We start from the raw sequence: 16,922 nt of genomic DNA on the forward strand, positions 1-16,922 counted from the left end.
TTGACATAAAAAATAACAAAAAATACAAACACCTCTTCAACACCTTTTTAGCACTAGAAATATCATACATATATATATATATATATATATATATATATATATATATATATATATATATATATATATATATATATATTAAAAAAACCATTTATTAGGGATGTCAACGATTAATCGACGATCGATTAATTGTCGATAAGAGATGCAATCGATTAAGGCTGTCGATGGTCGGTTAACCGCTTTAATGTTGGTTGCTGCGTGCGGCTCATGCGCAGAACACGTGCAAGCGGCTGTGAGTGACGGTGAAGGTAGCAGTAAAAGCATCATCATTCATTCACAATGTACAAATTAAGCTTTTAACATGATTTAAACTTTAAAGTAGCCTACATTAAAATTTCTTCAACATAAAAAGCATAGGCAATCATGCGCTTTGCAGGGCTGCGGGACACAGGACAGAAGGCTATCCTATTACTTGTTAATTCGTTCCTACGACTTATTAATTTGTGGCAATTGTCCATGTTTCATTAATTTTTGTTCCCTAAATAACCCATGATTTAACTAAATAAGGGAACACAACTAATAAATCGAACGAATTCCTAATTCATGAAATCTTTAATTTCCCTTCCCATGTTTACCACAGTAAGAGATGCGAAAACAGTGATTAAAAGTGAAAGATAATAAAATAAACATGCGAAATTAGAGGACTGTGAAGATTTAGGAAAAGAAACAATGCCTATATGTTATTGAATTTGTGGAAATTCGTGACTAACCCGGCAAACCAGAACAAAGCCGCGTAAATGAAGGCTATGGGCTCGAGCGCATCCAGAGCGTGGTCACGATCTAACATTTTCCTATTATTCCTCTAATAAACAAAGCTTTTATACCACACTTGTCATAATCAGAGCGTATAATTTGTAAATAAATAATTGCTGGATTCAAAACAGAGATTAACAGGCGCTGTGACCGACACTGACAATACGTTTTTCCCGGAACATTCAGTGATGTCACTAAACGGTGACGCCATCGCTCACAAGTTTCTGCATGGACCTCACTAGTGCACAGGTTCTCATGCCCTGGGACAAAATATGATGCTTTAAGGAAAATGTATAGCCTATATAAGTAATAGGCCCAAAATAAAAATCCCTTTTTATTTTTTAAATATGCGAAATAAATCCGACTTAAATAATTAAGATAACGGATTTAAAACAGAAGTGTGGCGGCGCTCCATAAGTTCACGGGAAAAAAAGGATGGACAACGCATTCTGTTTGTTTGCTTTATTTGATAAGAGCATAAATCTTCTGTTTTTAGTGTGTGTGCGCACAAATGAAAGTAAACACTTTTGCGGAAAAGTTTTTGTTTTTTAATGTCTCAGCTGTTTCGATCGCGCCGGAGCCTGCTGCACACCTTTATTCTAGCGATTCAAACTTACATCGCAATCTGTTCATTATCAAAATAAAATAGTCAACTAAACATTTAAAAGGTTACACTGGTCAGTTTAAATAGACCTTATACCGGTTCACTCTGCTGTTATGCCAAGGACGTTTTTGCTCATATGAAGAAGAGGATGATCTTTTCCGTCTAGCGAATGCGTACAAGCCTAGTTAACATTATAAATAATAGTTTCATATTCAAATACATTGCAAATATGGAAACATTTGGATTTGTGCCGAATGAGACATGATCAATAACCTCCAAATAAATCTAGCCAAAGCCGCGCTCGCTCGTCCTCGTCTGCACACATGCACTGTCACTATCTAATGCACTATGTGCCGGATTTTTAAAAACAAATAGGCCTACCGGAATGCAAAAATTAAAAATCTGACATTTTATAGGACAGAATCCAGCAGGATCAAATTAATGTGAGCAACAGTGTTTTGCTGCTGCAGCAGCGCCGATGTAGTTCACCTAATGTGCAGCGCAGTCACACGCGCACCACAGTTCCGTTTGGGATAATTTTATTTTAAATACCATAATGTCATTTGAAAACATTGCAATTGTGTTTTAAAATACAACAACGAGCACCACAAAATCATTTAAATAGGCGCGTTCGGCGGTCTCCGTGCGGGATAGGAAACAGTCAACAAACTAAAATTACCTCAAAAGTATGGCGCGCTCACTTCATTTTATCAAATGATCTTAATCACATCTATTCATTTTATAATCCTGCTACTAGCATTTTATTCAGACTAAAACCCCTTTAATTCAAGTGAGAAAGCGTTGTGTGTGTGGGGCTTTGGCACATCCTGTCATGCCGGTGACTGCCTGCATGCAATAGAGCATTTTGCAGCATTATGGTTAACGATTAATCGATTAATTGATTTGTTAATTTAAACGACGATCGATCATGGAAATAATCGAAATTTGACATCCCTATATATATATATATATATATATATATATATATATATATATATATATATATATATATATATACATATTCATGCCAAAATGGAGATAATGTTGTACATAATACTGTTACATCTGTATCAGTTCTTTAATATCATATTTTCACAAAATCTGTTTCCTGTAATATTTTCCAAGTCTGTCTGATTACATTTCAAATGTATCAGTTTTTTAATGACTCCAATAAATCACATTCTTTGAGGAATTCCTTTTTCCTTCCCTTCAGCATAAATGAACAGCAGGGGTGATTTTTGGTAAAATTTTAAACAAGCATTACACACAGCTCTGCAACTTCCAACCTACATGTACAGGACGCCATGTGCTACAATGAGTAGAGACAAAGAATGTTCCACTCTAATTGGTTTAGGTGCAAAATACAGATCAAAGTCCTTAGAGGCCACAGACAATTTTGACAGTTTTACTTTTGGGGATTCATTGTCATTGTCATCTGACTGTCCTATTGCTTTTGATGCCTTTGAAAACAGAAAATGGTGGAAGTGTGTGATGAGGTGGACCGACAATCATCATTCCTGCCATATATCCACTAATGTATTGAGAAGTCGAGCCAAATGCATAATTCAACCAAGTGATTCAGCCATATTCACGTCCAATTTGTGAACAAATCATTCATTTTGGAATTATGCCATCCAGCATGTCATCCAAAATTTTCTGCAATCTGTCTAAACGTTTAATCAATCTGTTCATCTGCACATATCAGCATGTGGAGGCCAACGAGTCCATGGCTGTGACATGGCACCATCATAGATCACCACGCCAGCAGATTAGACCGTACCAAACACAACACCCACACACAGAGCCCAAGTAAACTTCCAATCTTTAATCATTTTGAAGAAGCAATTTGCAGAGCACCTGTCTCAAGCAGTTAACTATTAGGAGACTCCTGGCAGAGAGGACCGTGGGTCTAATGGCTGAGAACAGAGCTTATTTCTACACATATTGGCTAGAACAAGGTATACTGTACAAACAATTTATTCCGAATTGAACCTGTGCTCAGCCACTAAGAACAGGCATAAAATGGCAATTTTTCTAGAGAACTGTTCATTCTAGGGTAGGGGTGGCTTGGTTTGGCTTTGCAATGTCATTTGAAGTTAATGATTTGACCTAATGTATGTCTGTAACTCAGACAAGAAACAGAGAAGTAGAAGGTAGATGGCTGCTGGGTAGGACTGCAAGTTCCTTAGAAGACCAGCCATCCTGCTCTTGTTACTATAGCAATGCCAAAATCAACGATGACTAAAGGTAGTTTCACATAGCCCCAAAAACATTTCAGATACTCTACAGTCATTTACGATACAGAAAAAGATAACCTCGAATAAGAAATTAATCTGTCAATTATTTCTTTAATTCATTAGCTTAAATCAATCTAATATTATTTTCTTTATTTTATTATTATTTTTTTTTAAGTTATTTCACATCCTATACCTAATGGTGTCTACAAAAGTATATGCTGTACAGTCTGTGAAAAAAAAAAAAAAAAAAAAGATTAAAATCTAAACATTACATTTAATTTAAAAATTGGGATGATCCTTGATGAACAGCTGACCTTTAAAGATCATATTGCAAAAACAGCACGATAATGCAGGTTCGCACTATACAACATCAGGAAGATCAGACCCTTCCTAACAGAGCATGCAACACAGCTTCTCATCCAGGCCCTTGTCATTCCTAGGCTGGACTATTGTAATGCTCTTCTGGCTTGACTTCCAACATGTGCAATCAGATCTCTTCAAATGATTCAAAATACAACAGTGCATCTTGTTTTCAATGAGCCCAAGATAGCCCATGTCACACTGCTTCTCATCTCTCTGCACAAAAATAACTGCTTGTCCACAATTTTATAGGCATTTATAAGTTTTAATCACTAAAATTAAAAGATACAAAAACATTGCTTGCTTTACATATAGAATTTTAAGCCAAAATGTAATGCCCAACAACAAATAATTTTAACAAAATGTATTTTGTACTTATGTAAGTTTTTTCTCAGAATTATTGCTGAACAATTTTAGCTAAAATTATTGGAAAAATGTCTTGAGTTTCTCAAAAGTATTCCATTTAAAATGAAAGAAACTCTGCCATCATTTAGAAAGAACTATCCATGCCCTTCATGAATGCAATTAGATTTATTTTTTCTTTTTTTAATCTACAGGGAAAACATTCTGTACAATCAAAGTGAAATCTAAATGATTTCAAGTGTTGTCAGAGTTGTTAAATAATTGCAATTTGTTTTTTATTTTACTTTCATTCATTGCATTTATATCCTTTATATTATGTAAAAAAAAATTAAAAAATAAATACAAATCTGCGAGTGACAATGAACCCAACACATTCAGTCAGGACCACAAATTTAAAAATATGCAAATACACAACAATTTAGAAAGTGTTAGCAGTATGATTTTGTTGTGGACAAAACTCCCCGGTGGCACATTCATTGCTGGATGGAGTGAAACGAGAGATCCTTTAAATCCCAAAACATAACCATACCATGCTGATCAAAATTTACTCTATGTATCAATATGAACAGCCAGCTTGAAAATGCTAAGAGAATTGACATGCACTGACATTACTAACTCTTTGCCAAAAGAACACATACTTCAAGGGCGTAGTATAAGTAGGCACACTGGGACACAGCATAACAGACTGCACAACATGAAACATAACTTTTTTTTTTCTTATTCGAACTTTGAAACTTTTTTTCATATTTATTTTCTTATACGCATAAGTAGATGTGTTGTGGAATTTTATAATCTCACAAGTAGATGCGTTGTGGAATTTGGCTATTAAAATTAGCTTATTAGCTTAATTATTTATTGTTATTTTCCGGCCGCAGCTGTATCCCTTAGCACCATTGGTTAATGCATTACATGTGACCAATTGCTGCATTTAATGATATTTTGATTATCAGTATAGGGATGAGAATCACTGTGGCAAAATTTTCATTTGTGGGTAAACTCTTCTTTTAATGTTTGTCATTTGGGAAATATTTGAATTTACCTCAAACTAATGACAATAATAACTTGGACTATGTACATGTATATATTTATAAACAAAAATATATATTACAGTATTATTAAGGAACATGTGTAAAGAATTTATATTGATATTTTATATATTGTTTTTATGAGTCGCTAACTATGTAATAATAAATCATGACTGATAATGTTTTTCAGTCTAATATATATATTAGTAAATAATTACCATTTTAATTTTATGCAAACTGTTCATTATAGAGCAAACTGATTTCATATAATCTGTTGTTCATGTTGTAATTTTGTTGACATCAGTCTTGCTTTGCATTGCTAGGGAACTAAACATTGGAAATGATAAGCTCCTCTTTGTGAGTGTGTGTATGTCAGCAGCAGGAGGCTGATCCTGGGCTCAGTCCAGAACTGTCCTACACTGCCAGCCTGGACACCACATGTGAAAAAGATCCCTCTCCTCTCACAGTCCACAGCAGGGACTCTCAGCCAGGAGTGAGATGGAAGGCAGAGATTTTCTTGATTTGAGAAAAAAAGAGATAGAGAAGTTGATAAAACACAAAAACAAAATGGATAAAGAAAGTTAAGAAGAGAGATGCAGAAGATTTTTAACTTTTGTTCACCCTTGCACAGTCATTCATAGTGCCTGTGGTTTGGTGTGTTATTACTAAGTAGAGGTGAAAAAAAAGTGCAGTCTTTCCCATGTATGCTCATAAGTCAAGCAGTTTTACAGACAGATGATACGAGAGTCAGTCAGTGGAAAAAGTTACTGGATCGACAAATGAGTGGGAAGGATAACTCAGCGAGTTGTGAAAACATGTATTACTAGTATGCACTGGCACAAAACCTTTATTTGGTGCTAAAAAGAACTGTCTTCAGTGTGTTTCTTTATCTATAGAGGGATCTCATTTAGTATTAGTAGCAGGTCTCGCCATAAACGCTTGTCCGGCACAAGTGGATTTTGTGAAGGGGCAAGTGAAAGAGAATTTTACTTGCTCGATAGGACAAGTAACATGATTAAAACGTCAATAACAAACACACAGCACATTATTACTCCGACTGCATTCGTCTGAAAGAAGAAAGTCATATAAACCTAGGATGCCTCGGGGGTGAGTAATACACAGCCTAATTTTCATTTTTGGGTGAACTAACCCTTTAAATGCGATGACATATAACATAATATCATTTAATTAAATTAAATGACGAACTCAGGATTCTGAGATAGTATGTGATACTGTTCATATCAGTGTCTAAAAAATGTTTAAAAATACTGTTGTACTACTGTAAAAATACATACTATAGTGTAATAAAAGCATACTTTATGATCGCAGAGCTCTAATTGCTATCTAATGATATCTGGTTGCATTAGGGAGTATAGGGGAAGTATATCTCGCTCTTTTACTCATTTGTCTCTATTACTCTTTTACTCTACTTCCCTTCATGTCAAATTTCTCTCACAGATTGGCTGCAACTCATTTAAGGATTAAGGTGCCACCTGTCTGTCATTCGGCCAGTGGTGGAAGGCACTAGAGAACCCCAGGGATTTGGTGCCGTGTCACTGTGTGCAGTATCAGCATATGCAAGGACGAGAGTAATCAATACGATTCGCCACCTCGAATAAGACTCACTCAGCCACTGTTCAATCACCAGGCCCAAAAAAAGCTGTTTTGTCCAACATGTTCTGTCATTCTATAATAAAATATTGCCCTCTTATGATGTATAATAGGAAATCTGCAAGTGCTCCAAAAATGTGTATTACGCAAAGGCAACTAAACCAGTATCGACTGCAGCATATGGAACATTTCTGTGCATAACCAAGTTTATGGCTATATGGGTTACCATATCATAACAATACTTGCGTTTATTTAATATAAATACAGACTTGCAGTCTTCAAGCCCACTTAAACACTTCGGCGAATACAGGAAATACGTCTTGTGAGTAGACAAGTGGTCAAGTGCAAAGCGTGGGTATTGGGATAGTCCCTTTGTATTTTTCTGTGAATTTCTAGCACCCACAGCCAACTTTTTACAACCATAAGTTTACTAAGATATATCACAGTGTACATAATACAGAACATGAGTAGTCCTCCTCTCAACCTCCACTTGCTTTCCGTGGACACCGAGCAAAGGGCTGTCATGTTCTCATTCATCCATCACCATGCTTGTTAAGCACTATTAATTGGCCACTCGTGAACCGTTACGCATTGTTTATTAATTAACATCCCATTCTCATTGCACCCTATCAACGGTTACAAGACAAACAGTGTGCAATTAATAGGGGTGAATTCCCTTAGTGAGACACACTGCAAAGTCTATTATGACAGTTCATCCTGTGCACAGGGTTACAATCTAAAACCTAGAAAAATTAATGCTTTTGAAATTCAGAATGGGTTGAATTTTGAGAACTTAAACAATAATGGTAATTGGATGGATAGTTTTCTTGCAATACTCAGCTGATGCTGATGCCAATTCCAAATACCTTGAATTGAGACATGTAATCTCATTACATTAATCAATATAACTTGCATGAATTAGATCTGTGATAGATTATCTGTCATGGTAATTTATTAAAAGTAATGAACTACGTGTGTGATTCTTTGACCGATAACCACAAAGCTTCTTTTTTAGATTGAGCAGTTGTCCTAGTGTATGTCTCTGTGTCTGTAGTCTTTTTGGAGATTTTTAGAGAGAGTGTGAATGGGTCAGTCTATTGGACCTGACATGAGAGGCAGGCTGTTGCCAAAGAGACAAATGATGCTCTTAGAAACTCAAGCTTCAGTGATGTGTGAAGAGATTTGAGAAATGGGTTTTACAGAAGTAAAACTAAAAAAAGTAATTAAATGAAAAGTTTAGCTCTATAGAATAGACTTGCTTTCTACTATTAAAAATAACTAAACATCCTTAAACAAAGATGAATTTACTTGAAAAGCAAAATGTTTTTGTGCTTCTACAAGTTGTGAAATTTTAAACACTTTAGCTTCTCCAGTAAATGTATCTTGTTTTATGTATGTTTGGATATTTGTAGTCGAAAACAAGACAGAAATACTGATTAAGGAACCAATTTTTCAGGGAGTGCTTTTAGGTTCATCTGGTCACGCAAAAGACAGGGCTGTCAGACAATTTCTGCAAGAAAAGCAACAGAACCAGCTCATTAATTTATCATGCTGGGTTATCTCACTGCACTCTTGCCAAACAATGTCTTTGATAAAAACGATAAACAGCAACATTAAAAACAGCTAGTGCCTGCACTGAATTCCCTTGGTCCTGAATTCCAACTCCAAAAATATTGTTAAGATTAAATATTGTTGCTTTAAAAATACAAATTTGAATATACAGTATTGTTCAAAATAATAGCAGTACAATGTGACTAACCTGAATAATCCAGGTTTTTAGTATATTTTTTATTGCTACGTGGCAAACAAGTTACCAGTAGGTGCAGTAGATTCTCAGAAAACAAACAAGACCCAGCATTCATGATATGCACGCTCGTAAGGCTGTGCAATTGGGCAATTAGTTGAAAGGGGTGTGTTCAAAAAAATAGCAGTGTGGCATTCAATCACTGAGGTCATCAATTTTGTGAAAAAACAGGTGTGAATCAGGTGGCCCCTATTTAAGGGTGAAGCCAGCACTTGTTGAACATGCATTTGAAAGCCTGAGGAAAATGGGTCGTTCAAGACATTGTTCAGAAGAACAGCGTACTTTGATTAAAAAGTTGATTGGAGAGGGGAAAACCTATAAAGAGGTGCAAAAATTTATAGGCTGTTCAGCTAAAATGATCTCCAATGCCTTAAAATGGAGAGCAAAACCAGAGAGACGTGGAAGAAAACGGAAGATAACCATCAAAATGGATCGAAGAATAACCAGAATGGCAAAGGCTCAGCCAATGATCAGCTCCAGGATGATCAAAGACAGTCTGGAGTTACCTGTAAGTACTGTGACAGTTAGAAGACGTCTGTGTAGAGCTAATCTATTTTCAAGAATCCCCCGCAAAGTCCCTCTGTTAAAAAAAAGGCATGTGCAGAAGAGGTTACAATTTGCCAAAGAACACATCAACTGGCCTAAAGAGAAATGGAGGAACATTTTGTGGACTGATGAGAGTAAAATTGTTCTTTTTGGGCCACAGACAGTTTGTGAGACGACCCCCAAACTCTGAATTCAAGCCACAGTACACAGTGAAGACAGTGAAGCATGGTGGTGCAAGCATCATGATATGGGCATGTTTCTCCTACTATGGTGTTGGGCCTATTTATCGCATACCAGGGATCATGGATAAGTTTGCATATGTCAAAATACTTGAAGAGGTCATGTTGCCTTATGCTGAAGAGGACATGCCCTTGAAATGGTTGTTTCAACAAGACAATGACCCCAAACACACTAGTAAACGAGAAAAGTCTTGGCTCCAAACCAACAAAATTAATGTTATGGAGTGGCCAGCCCAATCCCCGGACCTTAATCCAATCGAGAACTTGTGGGGTGATATCAAAAATGCTGTTTCTGAAGCAAAACCAAGAAATGTAAATGAATTGTGGAATGTTGTTAAAGAATCATGGAGTGGAATAACAGCTGAGAGGTGCAACAAATTGGTTGACTCCATGCCACACAGATGTGAAGCAGTTTTAAAAAAAACTGTGGTCATACAACTAAATATTAGTTTAGTGATTCACAGGATTGCTAAATCCTAGAAACAAAAATGTTTGTACAAAATAGTTTTGAGTTTGTACAGTCAACGGCAGACACTGCTATTTTTTTGAACACACCCCTTTTAACTAATTGCCCAAATTGCACAGCCTTAAGAGCGTGCATATCATGAATGCTGGGTCTTGTTTGTTTTCTGAGAATCTACTGCACCAACTGGTAACTTGTTTGCCACGTAGCAATAAAAAATATACTAAAAACCTGGATTATTCTGGTTAGTCACATTGTACTGCTATTATTTTGAACAATAAATACTGTAGAAATAGGATGGAAAATAAAATGATACTTTTAAGTATGAAACTAAAACTGCCAATAGACCAGGTAAATGGGGACAAATCACATGAGAATCATGGAATCATATATTCAACAGATTCGTTCAAAGCAGCTGATTCATTCAGTAATGAAACACTGATGCATGTTGCTCAAAAATGCACAACAGTTCTGCTATGGATTTGTTTGGAACTATTTCTGTTACCAAAATAGCAAAAGCTTGTGTTTAAAATTGTGTATAGAATAGAACTCACTTAATATTACCTTCTTGTTTTTTGAACATTTATATAAATTCAATATTACAATTGCAATCATGCTCATATTCGCCCTGCAGAGTTTAGATTCAACCCAAAATAAAACACACCTGATCCAATTAATGTAGTCATTTAGGCTTATTTGAAAACTACATGGTATGTGTGTTGGAGCAGGGTTTGAACAAAACTCTGTAGGGTTTCAGCCCTCCAGGAATTGAGTTTGACACCCCTGGCTTCCGCTAAATGTCATACTAGCGTTTACAAGAGTTTCATTCCAGTGGATGACATAGGACATAGTCGTAGCGTAGGCTCTGGTGAGAAGCGCCGAACGTGGAAGCACAGAGGAGAGAGCAAAACAAAACACTGGTCACGAATTAGAAGTAAAAAAAAAAAAGAAAAAAAAAAAGAATTTATAAAGAAAAATGTCGGAGGATTTCAATATAAGCCAAGAGGAGACTGGTTTTCATTTGCTGTATACAAAACTTGGTTCTCGTGAGACTAGCATATTCTCACCAGAGCTTACGCTACATGTCCTGCTGGAACGCCACTCTCTCGTGAACTAGAGATTACAGTTTATAAACTGTGTGAAGCTAGAGATTACAGTTTATAAAGTTTTAAATATAGATATTTTTCTTACACAAACACATCAGTTCACTTCAGAAAACCTTTATTAAAAGTTAAGGAATCATCTTAACGGAAGTTAAAAACTTGTATTAGGACCAAAAAAAAAAAAAGATTTTGAGAGCAGCATGGGTACCTTAGGAAGTTAGGAAGACACTAGTCACTAGTGCATTCACCATGTCCTGGCTGAGTGAAGATCTCTGTTCTTGTTTATACTCTTTGTCCTTTGTTCATGCCTGTGGACAGTTCATCTTTCAAGCCTGTCACTTTCAAGAATCAGTTCTGATTTTGTAACTATTGAGCTGTAAATTGGCCAGACATAAATTCCCTGTGGATAAAGTTTGCAGATCCATTATTTAACTTCTGTCATAGCATCCTTTGAAAACTTTCACTGCTGACCAATAAAAAGGCAGATGTCTTTTATATAGTCAATGCCATGCAGCTGCCTGAAATTCCTTACATTCACTATAGCGCCACAGGGTTTTTTGGTTTATGTGTGTAAATCAATCTTTTTTTTTACTTCAGGGATCAGACCAAAGCCCCCCCCCCAAAAAAAAATTCATATGCACAATTTTTTTACAAAATAAATTGCCCCAGTGATTGGCCCTGACTAATAGGACAACCAAGTCATTATAATATTTCACTGGCCTTTTTTCATATTCTCCTCAGGACTTCTGCAGCCGCTGAACCAGAGGCAGTTAAATTTTGCCTGGCTGTTTGTAAAGGCTTTATTTATTGCCTGTGTGAATGGGAGGACATGAAATTTTATTCCTTTTTAATTTAGCTTTTTCAAAAGTCATTTAAGAGGCCTCTGAATGGATGCATGTCATGTGGACAGAATCAAAATTGCTGAGTGATTCCCAAAAATATTAACTCAAATTGAATCAGAAGTATTGTACTGTTACAATTAATATGGTTATATTGGTGAATAATAAAAAAAAATTGTATTGTTTTACTTCACTGTTATATGGCCACATAAAGCAGACTTGATCTCAGCATTCTCTGACAGCAGCAGTGTTACTCAAGGCCGGTATACCAGACAATTGTTCAGGGTACACAATCGCATTTGTTCTTAGGCACATGGTGCCCTAATTTCATGTCACAGTTTCATGTTGAAAAAATAATAGCAAAGGTTGCACTCAAAAAAAAAAAAAAAGCAATTCAAAATGTATTTTTTTATATATGAGACATTATGCTTAAAGGCAATGATGCTTTATGACTTTGAAGAAATCCAGCCTGCTGACTTGTCTGAGTGCAAAACCTCCGGGAACAATCGTCATTGAATGTTTGTGTACCATCATAAAACTCTGAATTCTCTAAAAACATGCTGATTGTCTATGTATTTCTTGCATGGAGTTTCTTAGTTTTTCCACACTGAAATTGAATTTGGTATTTGAATAATTGACCGCTCAAACTAAACAGCTATTACAAAACTAACTACAGTTTGTACAGTTTACCATTTAAGCACAGTTTGTGTTGAGCCATTCGTTAGTCTGGTTGTTTAATGAGAAAGAACATGAAATATAGTTGCATAAAACATGTTAAGAATCTGTACACCTGCAGCAGTGGAGGACTATTATTCTGCCGTGCGAAACTGAGGAAGAACTGATGATGTTCGGTTGATCAATCAGCAGAAAGGGGCATTTTATTCCCGTCCATGTGTAGAAATCAAATATTCAAGCTGTTTATTCATTTTTCCACCCATATACAAAAAAAAAAATCAAGCTGAATTCTTGTTTTATTTTTATTTTTAATTTATTTATTTTTTTGAATGAAAAAAATGAAAAAGGGAGCCTTTTTTAAATTTTACTATTAAATAAAAAAAACAATTGAACGAATGATAGACAGATTTTTTGCAACTGCTTTTTGACTAAGTTTTTGCATTCTTCGAGTGCTCTTTTGGCCTTCCTGGCCTGTATGCCAGCTGCTCCTCTACCATTACGAGGAAATAATCCATCTAGTCTCTTCACACTCTTCTTTTCTTTCTTTTACTTAAATTTATTTTCTTTTCCGATAAGAGTTTTGTGTTCTGAGTTAAGCTTTGCCGCAAAGCTGTGTCTCTGAGTCTAAACTCGTCTGTGCCCACCGCCAAAACTTCAACCGGCCCAAAATTACGCACCATTCTTCAGCCAACGGCCAATGAATGGCTCCCAAGATGTCACTCTGAATGAGTACTAGACCTCCAGAAAATCAACAACCTGGGAAACCCCCATTTATCAGAAGACGCCACCAAAGGGAACCCCCAACAGATTTAATCCATGGATTAAAACACAGGAAACGCAAGTAAAACCTCCAGATTCTTGCTGAACTGGTGCATTTAATATAAAGTTTAATAGCCTCATTAAGAAACTCATTGCAAGGGTTAATTAAAAGATTGATGGTTGTTTAAATCTAAGCAACTGCATATATTGCTAAACTGGGGATTTCACATTTACCACTCTCTTAAACTCATTCTTTTCTCAATTTCTCTCTTTCTGCAACTTGTGTGATGTGAGTGTGTGTGTTTATATGTTAGATTAGTTTATATGTCTTAGATTTAGTATTTTAGATTAGTCTTATTTATACTGAAAAGGGAAATATCTTGTGTTGTGTGCTTACTAGTTAATGTCTTAAACTGACGATCTTGTTACTGTGCTAATACATTGTGTTTTTTCTATATATATATATATATATATATATATATATATATATATATATATATATATATATATATATATATATATATATATATATATATATATTTTTTTTTTTTATATTAATATCAGCTGTAGAACTGGGGCATGTTCTTCGTGCGTCGCTAACTCAGTTTTTGAATCCATACTGTGATGTCCCCTGTCTATACTCCACCAGCAGTTCTCTGATGCCTTTAAAAGCCATCCATCTGTCCCATGTCACGAAAACCCTTGTGGCTTGGACACTTAGCAGTTGGTGAGTCTCTTTAACCCAACCAGTACCAATTCTCTGGACTCTGTTTCTCCTCTTAAGCCAAGTAGATCTAAGGCTTTTGCCTTGCTCAGCAAGTCCACCCAAACTTTTTGGCATGAGTATAGATCCATGTTTCATGTGAAATTCTCAAAGACTGTCAAAGGCAATATCAAAGCTCTGTAAAGGCAGAAAAAAATATATATATATTTTTTTAGTTAATTTATAGTAATTCCTATAGGTGTAAGATAATAGTTGCCATGCTGTAGTTTAGACTTTGCTGAAAACCCATCTTGACCTGACTGCCCATAAAACTGCAGGCCTATAACTAAAGTAACCTAACAACTTCATCTACCAGTTAGACCAGACAGCTGGCCCCTGTTAAATTTCTTAGATAACATCAATGTTGGACATTAATGTCTTCAACATAATATAAATAAAACAGCAGACCACGCATCTACTGTTGGTGTCAGTAACCAACTAGGTCTCTTAACTACCCATCTGCACTAAAGTCAAAAACCTTGATGTCATTAAGCAAATCAGCTTTTTTATGTTCCTTTAAAATAATTGTGATTCTGAGGTACACCACGTCTTGTATAACGTCATTACTTTTTTCCTTCATTTTTATCATTTCTTTTTGTGCTTAATGCTTTTTTAGTGTTTTAATTAAATTTTTAATTAAATTATTTCTGTCACATTCACTGTTTCTGTAATTCAGTGAATCTATAATTGTTAGAAATATCAATATATTTGCTTCACTTTGGTTTAATTTCTCTTGTTTTTAAATGCACTTTATAACTAAACATGACTCGACAGTGCATACGGAATAGGCACAGTTTTGTTTTGTTTTTTCTAAAGATAAACATTGAAATAGCAGCTGCCTTAGTGTCATAAACAGAGAAAATATATTCTTTTCATGACTTGACCATGGTGTGCATAGCCATATACAGGTGTAGAAGGAATAATGACCCAATAATGTAAATTCTGTCGTTATTTACTCACCCTCATGGTGCTCCAAACCCACGACTTGCTTTATTTTTATAGTGGCATGCTGTGGATTTGAAATCCTTGGTATTAATTAGAGGCAGCAGAAAAAGGGCTGTCTGCAAGCCCTCAGCACGCCCACAGTGACAGGTGAACCTCTGTTCACTGGGAGGATGGAGGGATGGGTCTCACCCACTGAATTATGCCTCCCTCTTAAATTAAAACCCATGTACAAAAAAAAAAAGGTTATGGGTTTGACGAACTAAATTTCGAGAGTATTTTACATTTACATTTAATCATTTTAGCAGAAAGTATAATGTGAGGTTCATTAATATCTAATTTCTCTGCTCATTTTCAAGGATTTGGTTTATTTATAGTCTTAAACTGCTGACCTTTTCAGAATACATCACATAGGAAGAAAACTAGTTGTGCAACGGATCACAAAACTCACGGTTCGGATCACATTAAAGATACTGAGTGACAGATCAGATCAGCCCCAAAAAAGTTTGCTTTTCATTTATTACTGAAAGCTTACTTTAAGTACTTCTATACCACATCAAAAAACTACTAACTTAAATAATAAAGTCAGTAATGAAAAAAGAACAATTATACAAATTACAAGCATAGATGAATAGCCTACAACATAGAGTTACAAATAAAGTCAGTGACAGTAGTATTCAGGTGCAGAAATAATTAATTGTAAAATAACGCAATAGTGCTCACTGCATAACTTAAATACAGATTAATCTTTTGTGATGAGTGGGGCGTGGGCGAGAGCCGTGGGAATGGAGCGAGGCCAGTGGAGTAATTGAAAATGAGCAGTACCTGCACTACTCACCGGTCTCGAGTCCCACTGAGGAGCTCCGGAAGGATAAGAGGAGGAGTAACGACAGTGAAGGACGAGAGAGGACCAGGCCCGGATTTTATTTTGTTTCTGTTTGTGCCGTCCGTGAGGGAGCGGAGGAGTCGCCCCCGTTCGCTTGAGGCTGAAGCCTGCTGCCATCCGCCATGATGGGGAGGATCAGGCAATGGGGGACTCCAGCCGACTGCCCGAATCCGGAGGAGCCGTCACTGTCCACCGAGGGCTATACAGTGCCACTGCCAGGCACCATGGAAGAGTTTACCCAGCTGGTGCGGGGCCGAGCGGCAGTGTGTCTGGGAACCGGAACAAGATATTTTTTGTTTCTCCTCTCTCATCTTTGTCTCTCCTCATGCTTCCGTCTCCTTTTCTCTCGCCTCGTCTGTCTGTCCATACCCCCAGGTACCCACGGCCGCCGTGATCGGCTCCCCCGGAGGGGGGAGGGGGAGAGTAGAGCACCCCCCGGCCTGCAAGGGGTGATGGGTGTATGTGATGAGTGGGGCGGGGCCGAGAGCCGTGGGAATGGAGCGAGGCCGGTGAAGTAATTGAAAATGAGCGACACCTGCACCTCTAAATGGTATTGAGTAATGTTTAGGTGATTTGTGAGGATAAGAGGAGCAGTAACGACAGTGAAGAAGGAGAGAGGACCAGGCCTGGATTTTATTTGGTATTTTTGTTTCTGTTTGTGCGCGACAGTCGTCCGCGAGGGGCTGTCACACTCTTTTGTGGTTATTTTATTATTTTTTTATATATTGTGTTGTAGCTTTTGTTTGAATGTTCGCCGGTTCCCGCCTCCTTCTTCCCGAACTACGAACTGTGTAACATCTTTGTTAAAGCTGTGGTGTTGTCTGATTAGCAGACAGAAGCATTTATTTATGGGCTGCTGTCTCTTTTAGACCAAATGCATGGGCCTGACACAT

Source organism: Cyprinus carpio, chromosome A9 (assembly GCF_018340385.1).
Source record: "Cyprinus carpio isolate SPL01 chromosome A9, ASM1834038v1, whole genome shotgun sequence".
In the NCBI taxonomy this organism is placed as follows: Eukaryota; Metazoa; Chordata; class Actinopteri; order Cypriniformes; family Cyprinidae; genus Cyprinus; species Cyprinus carpio.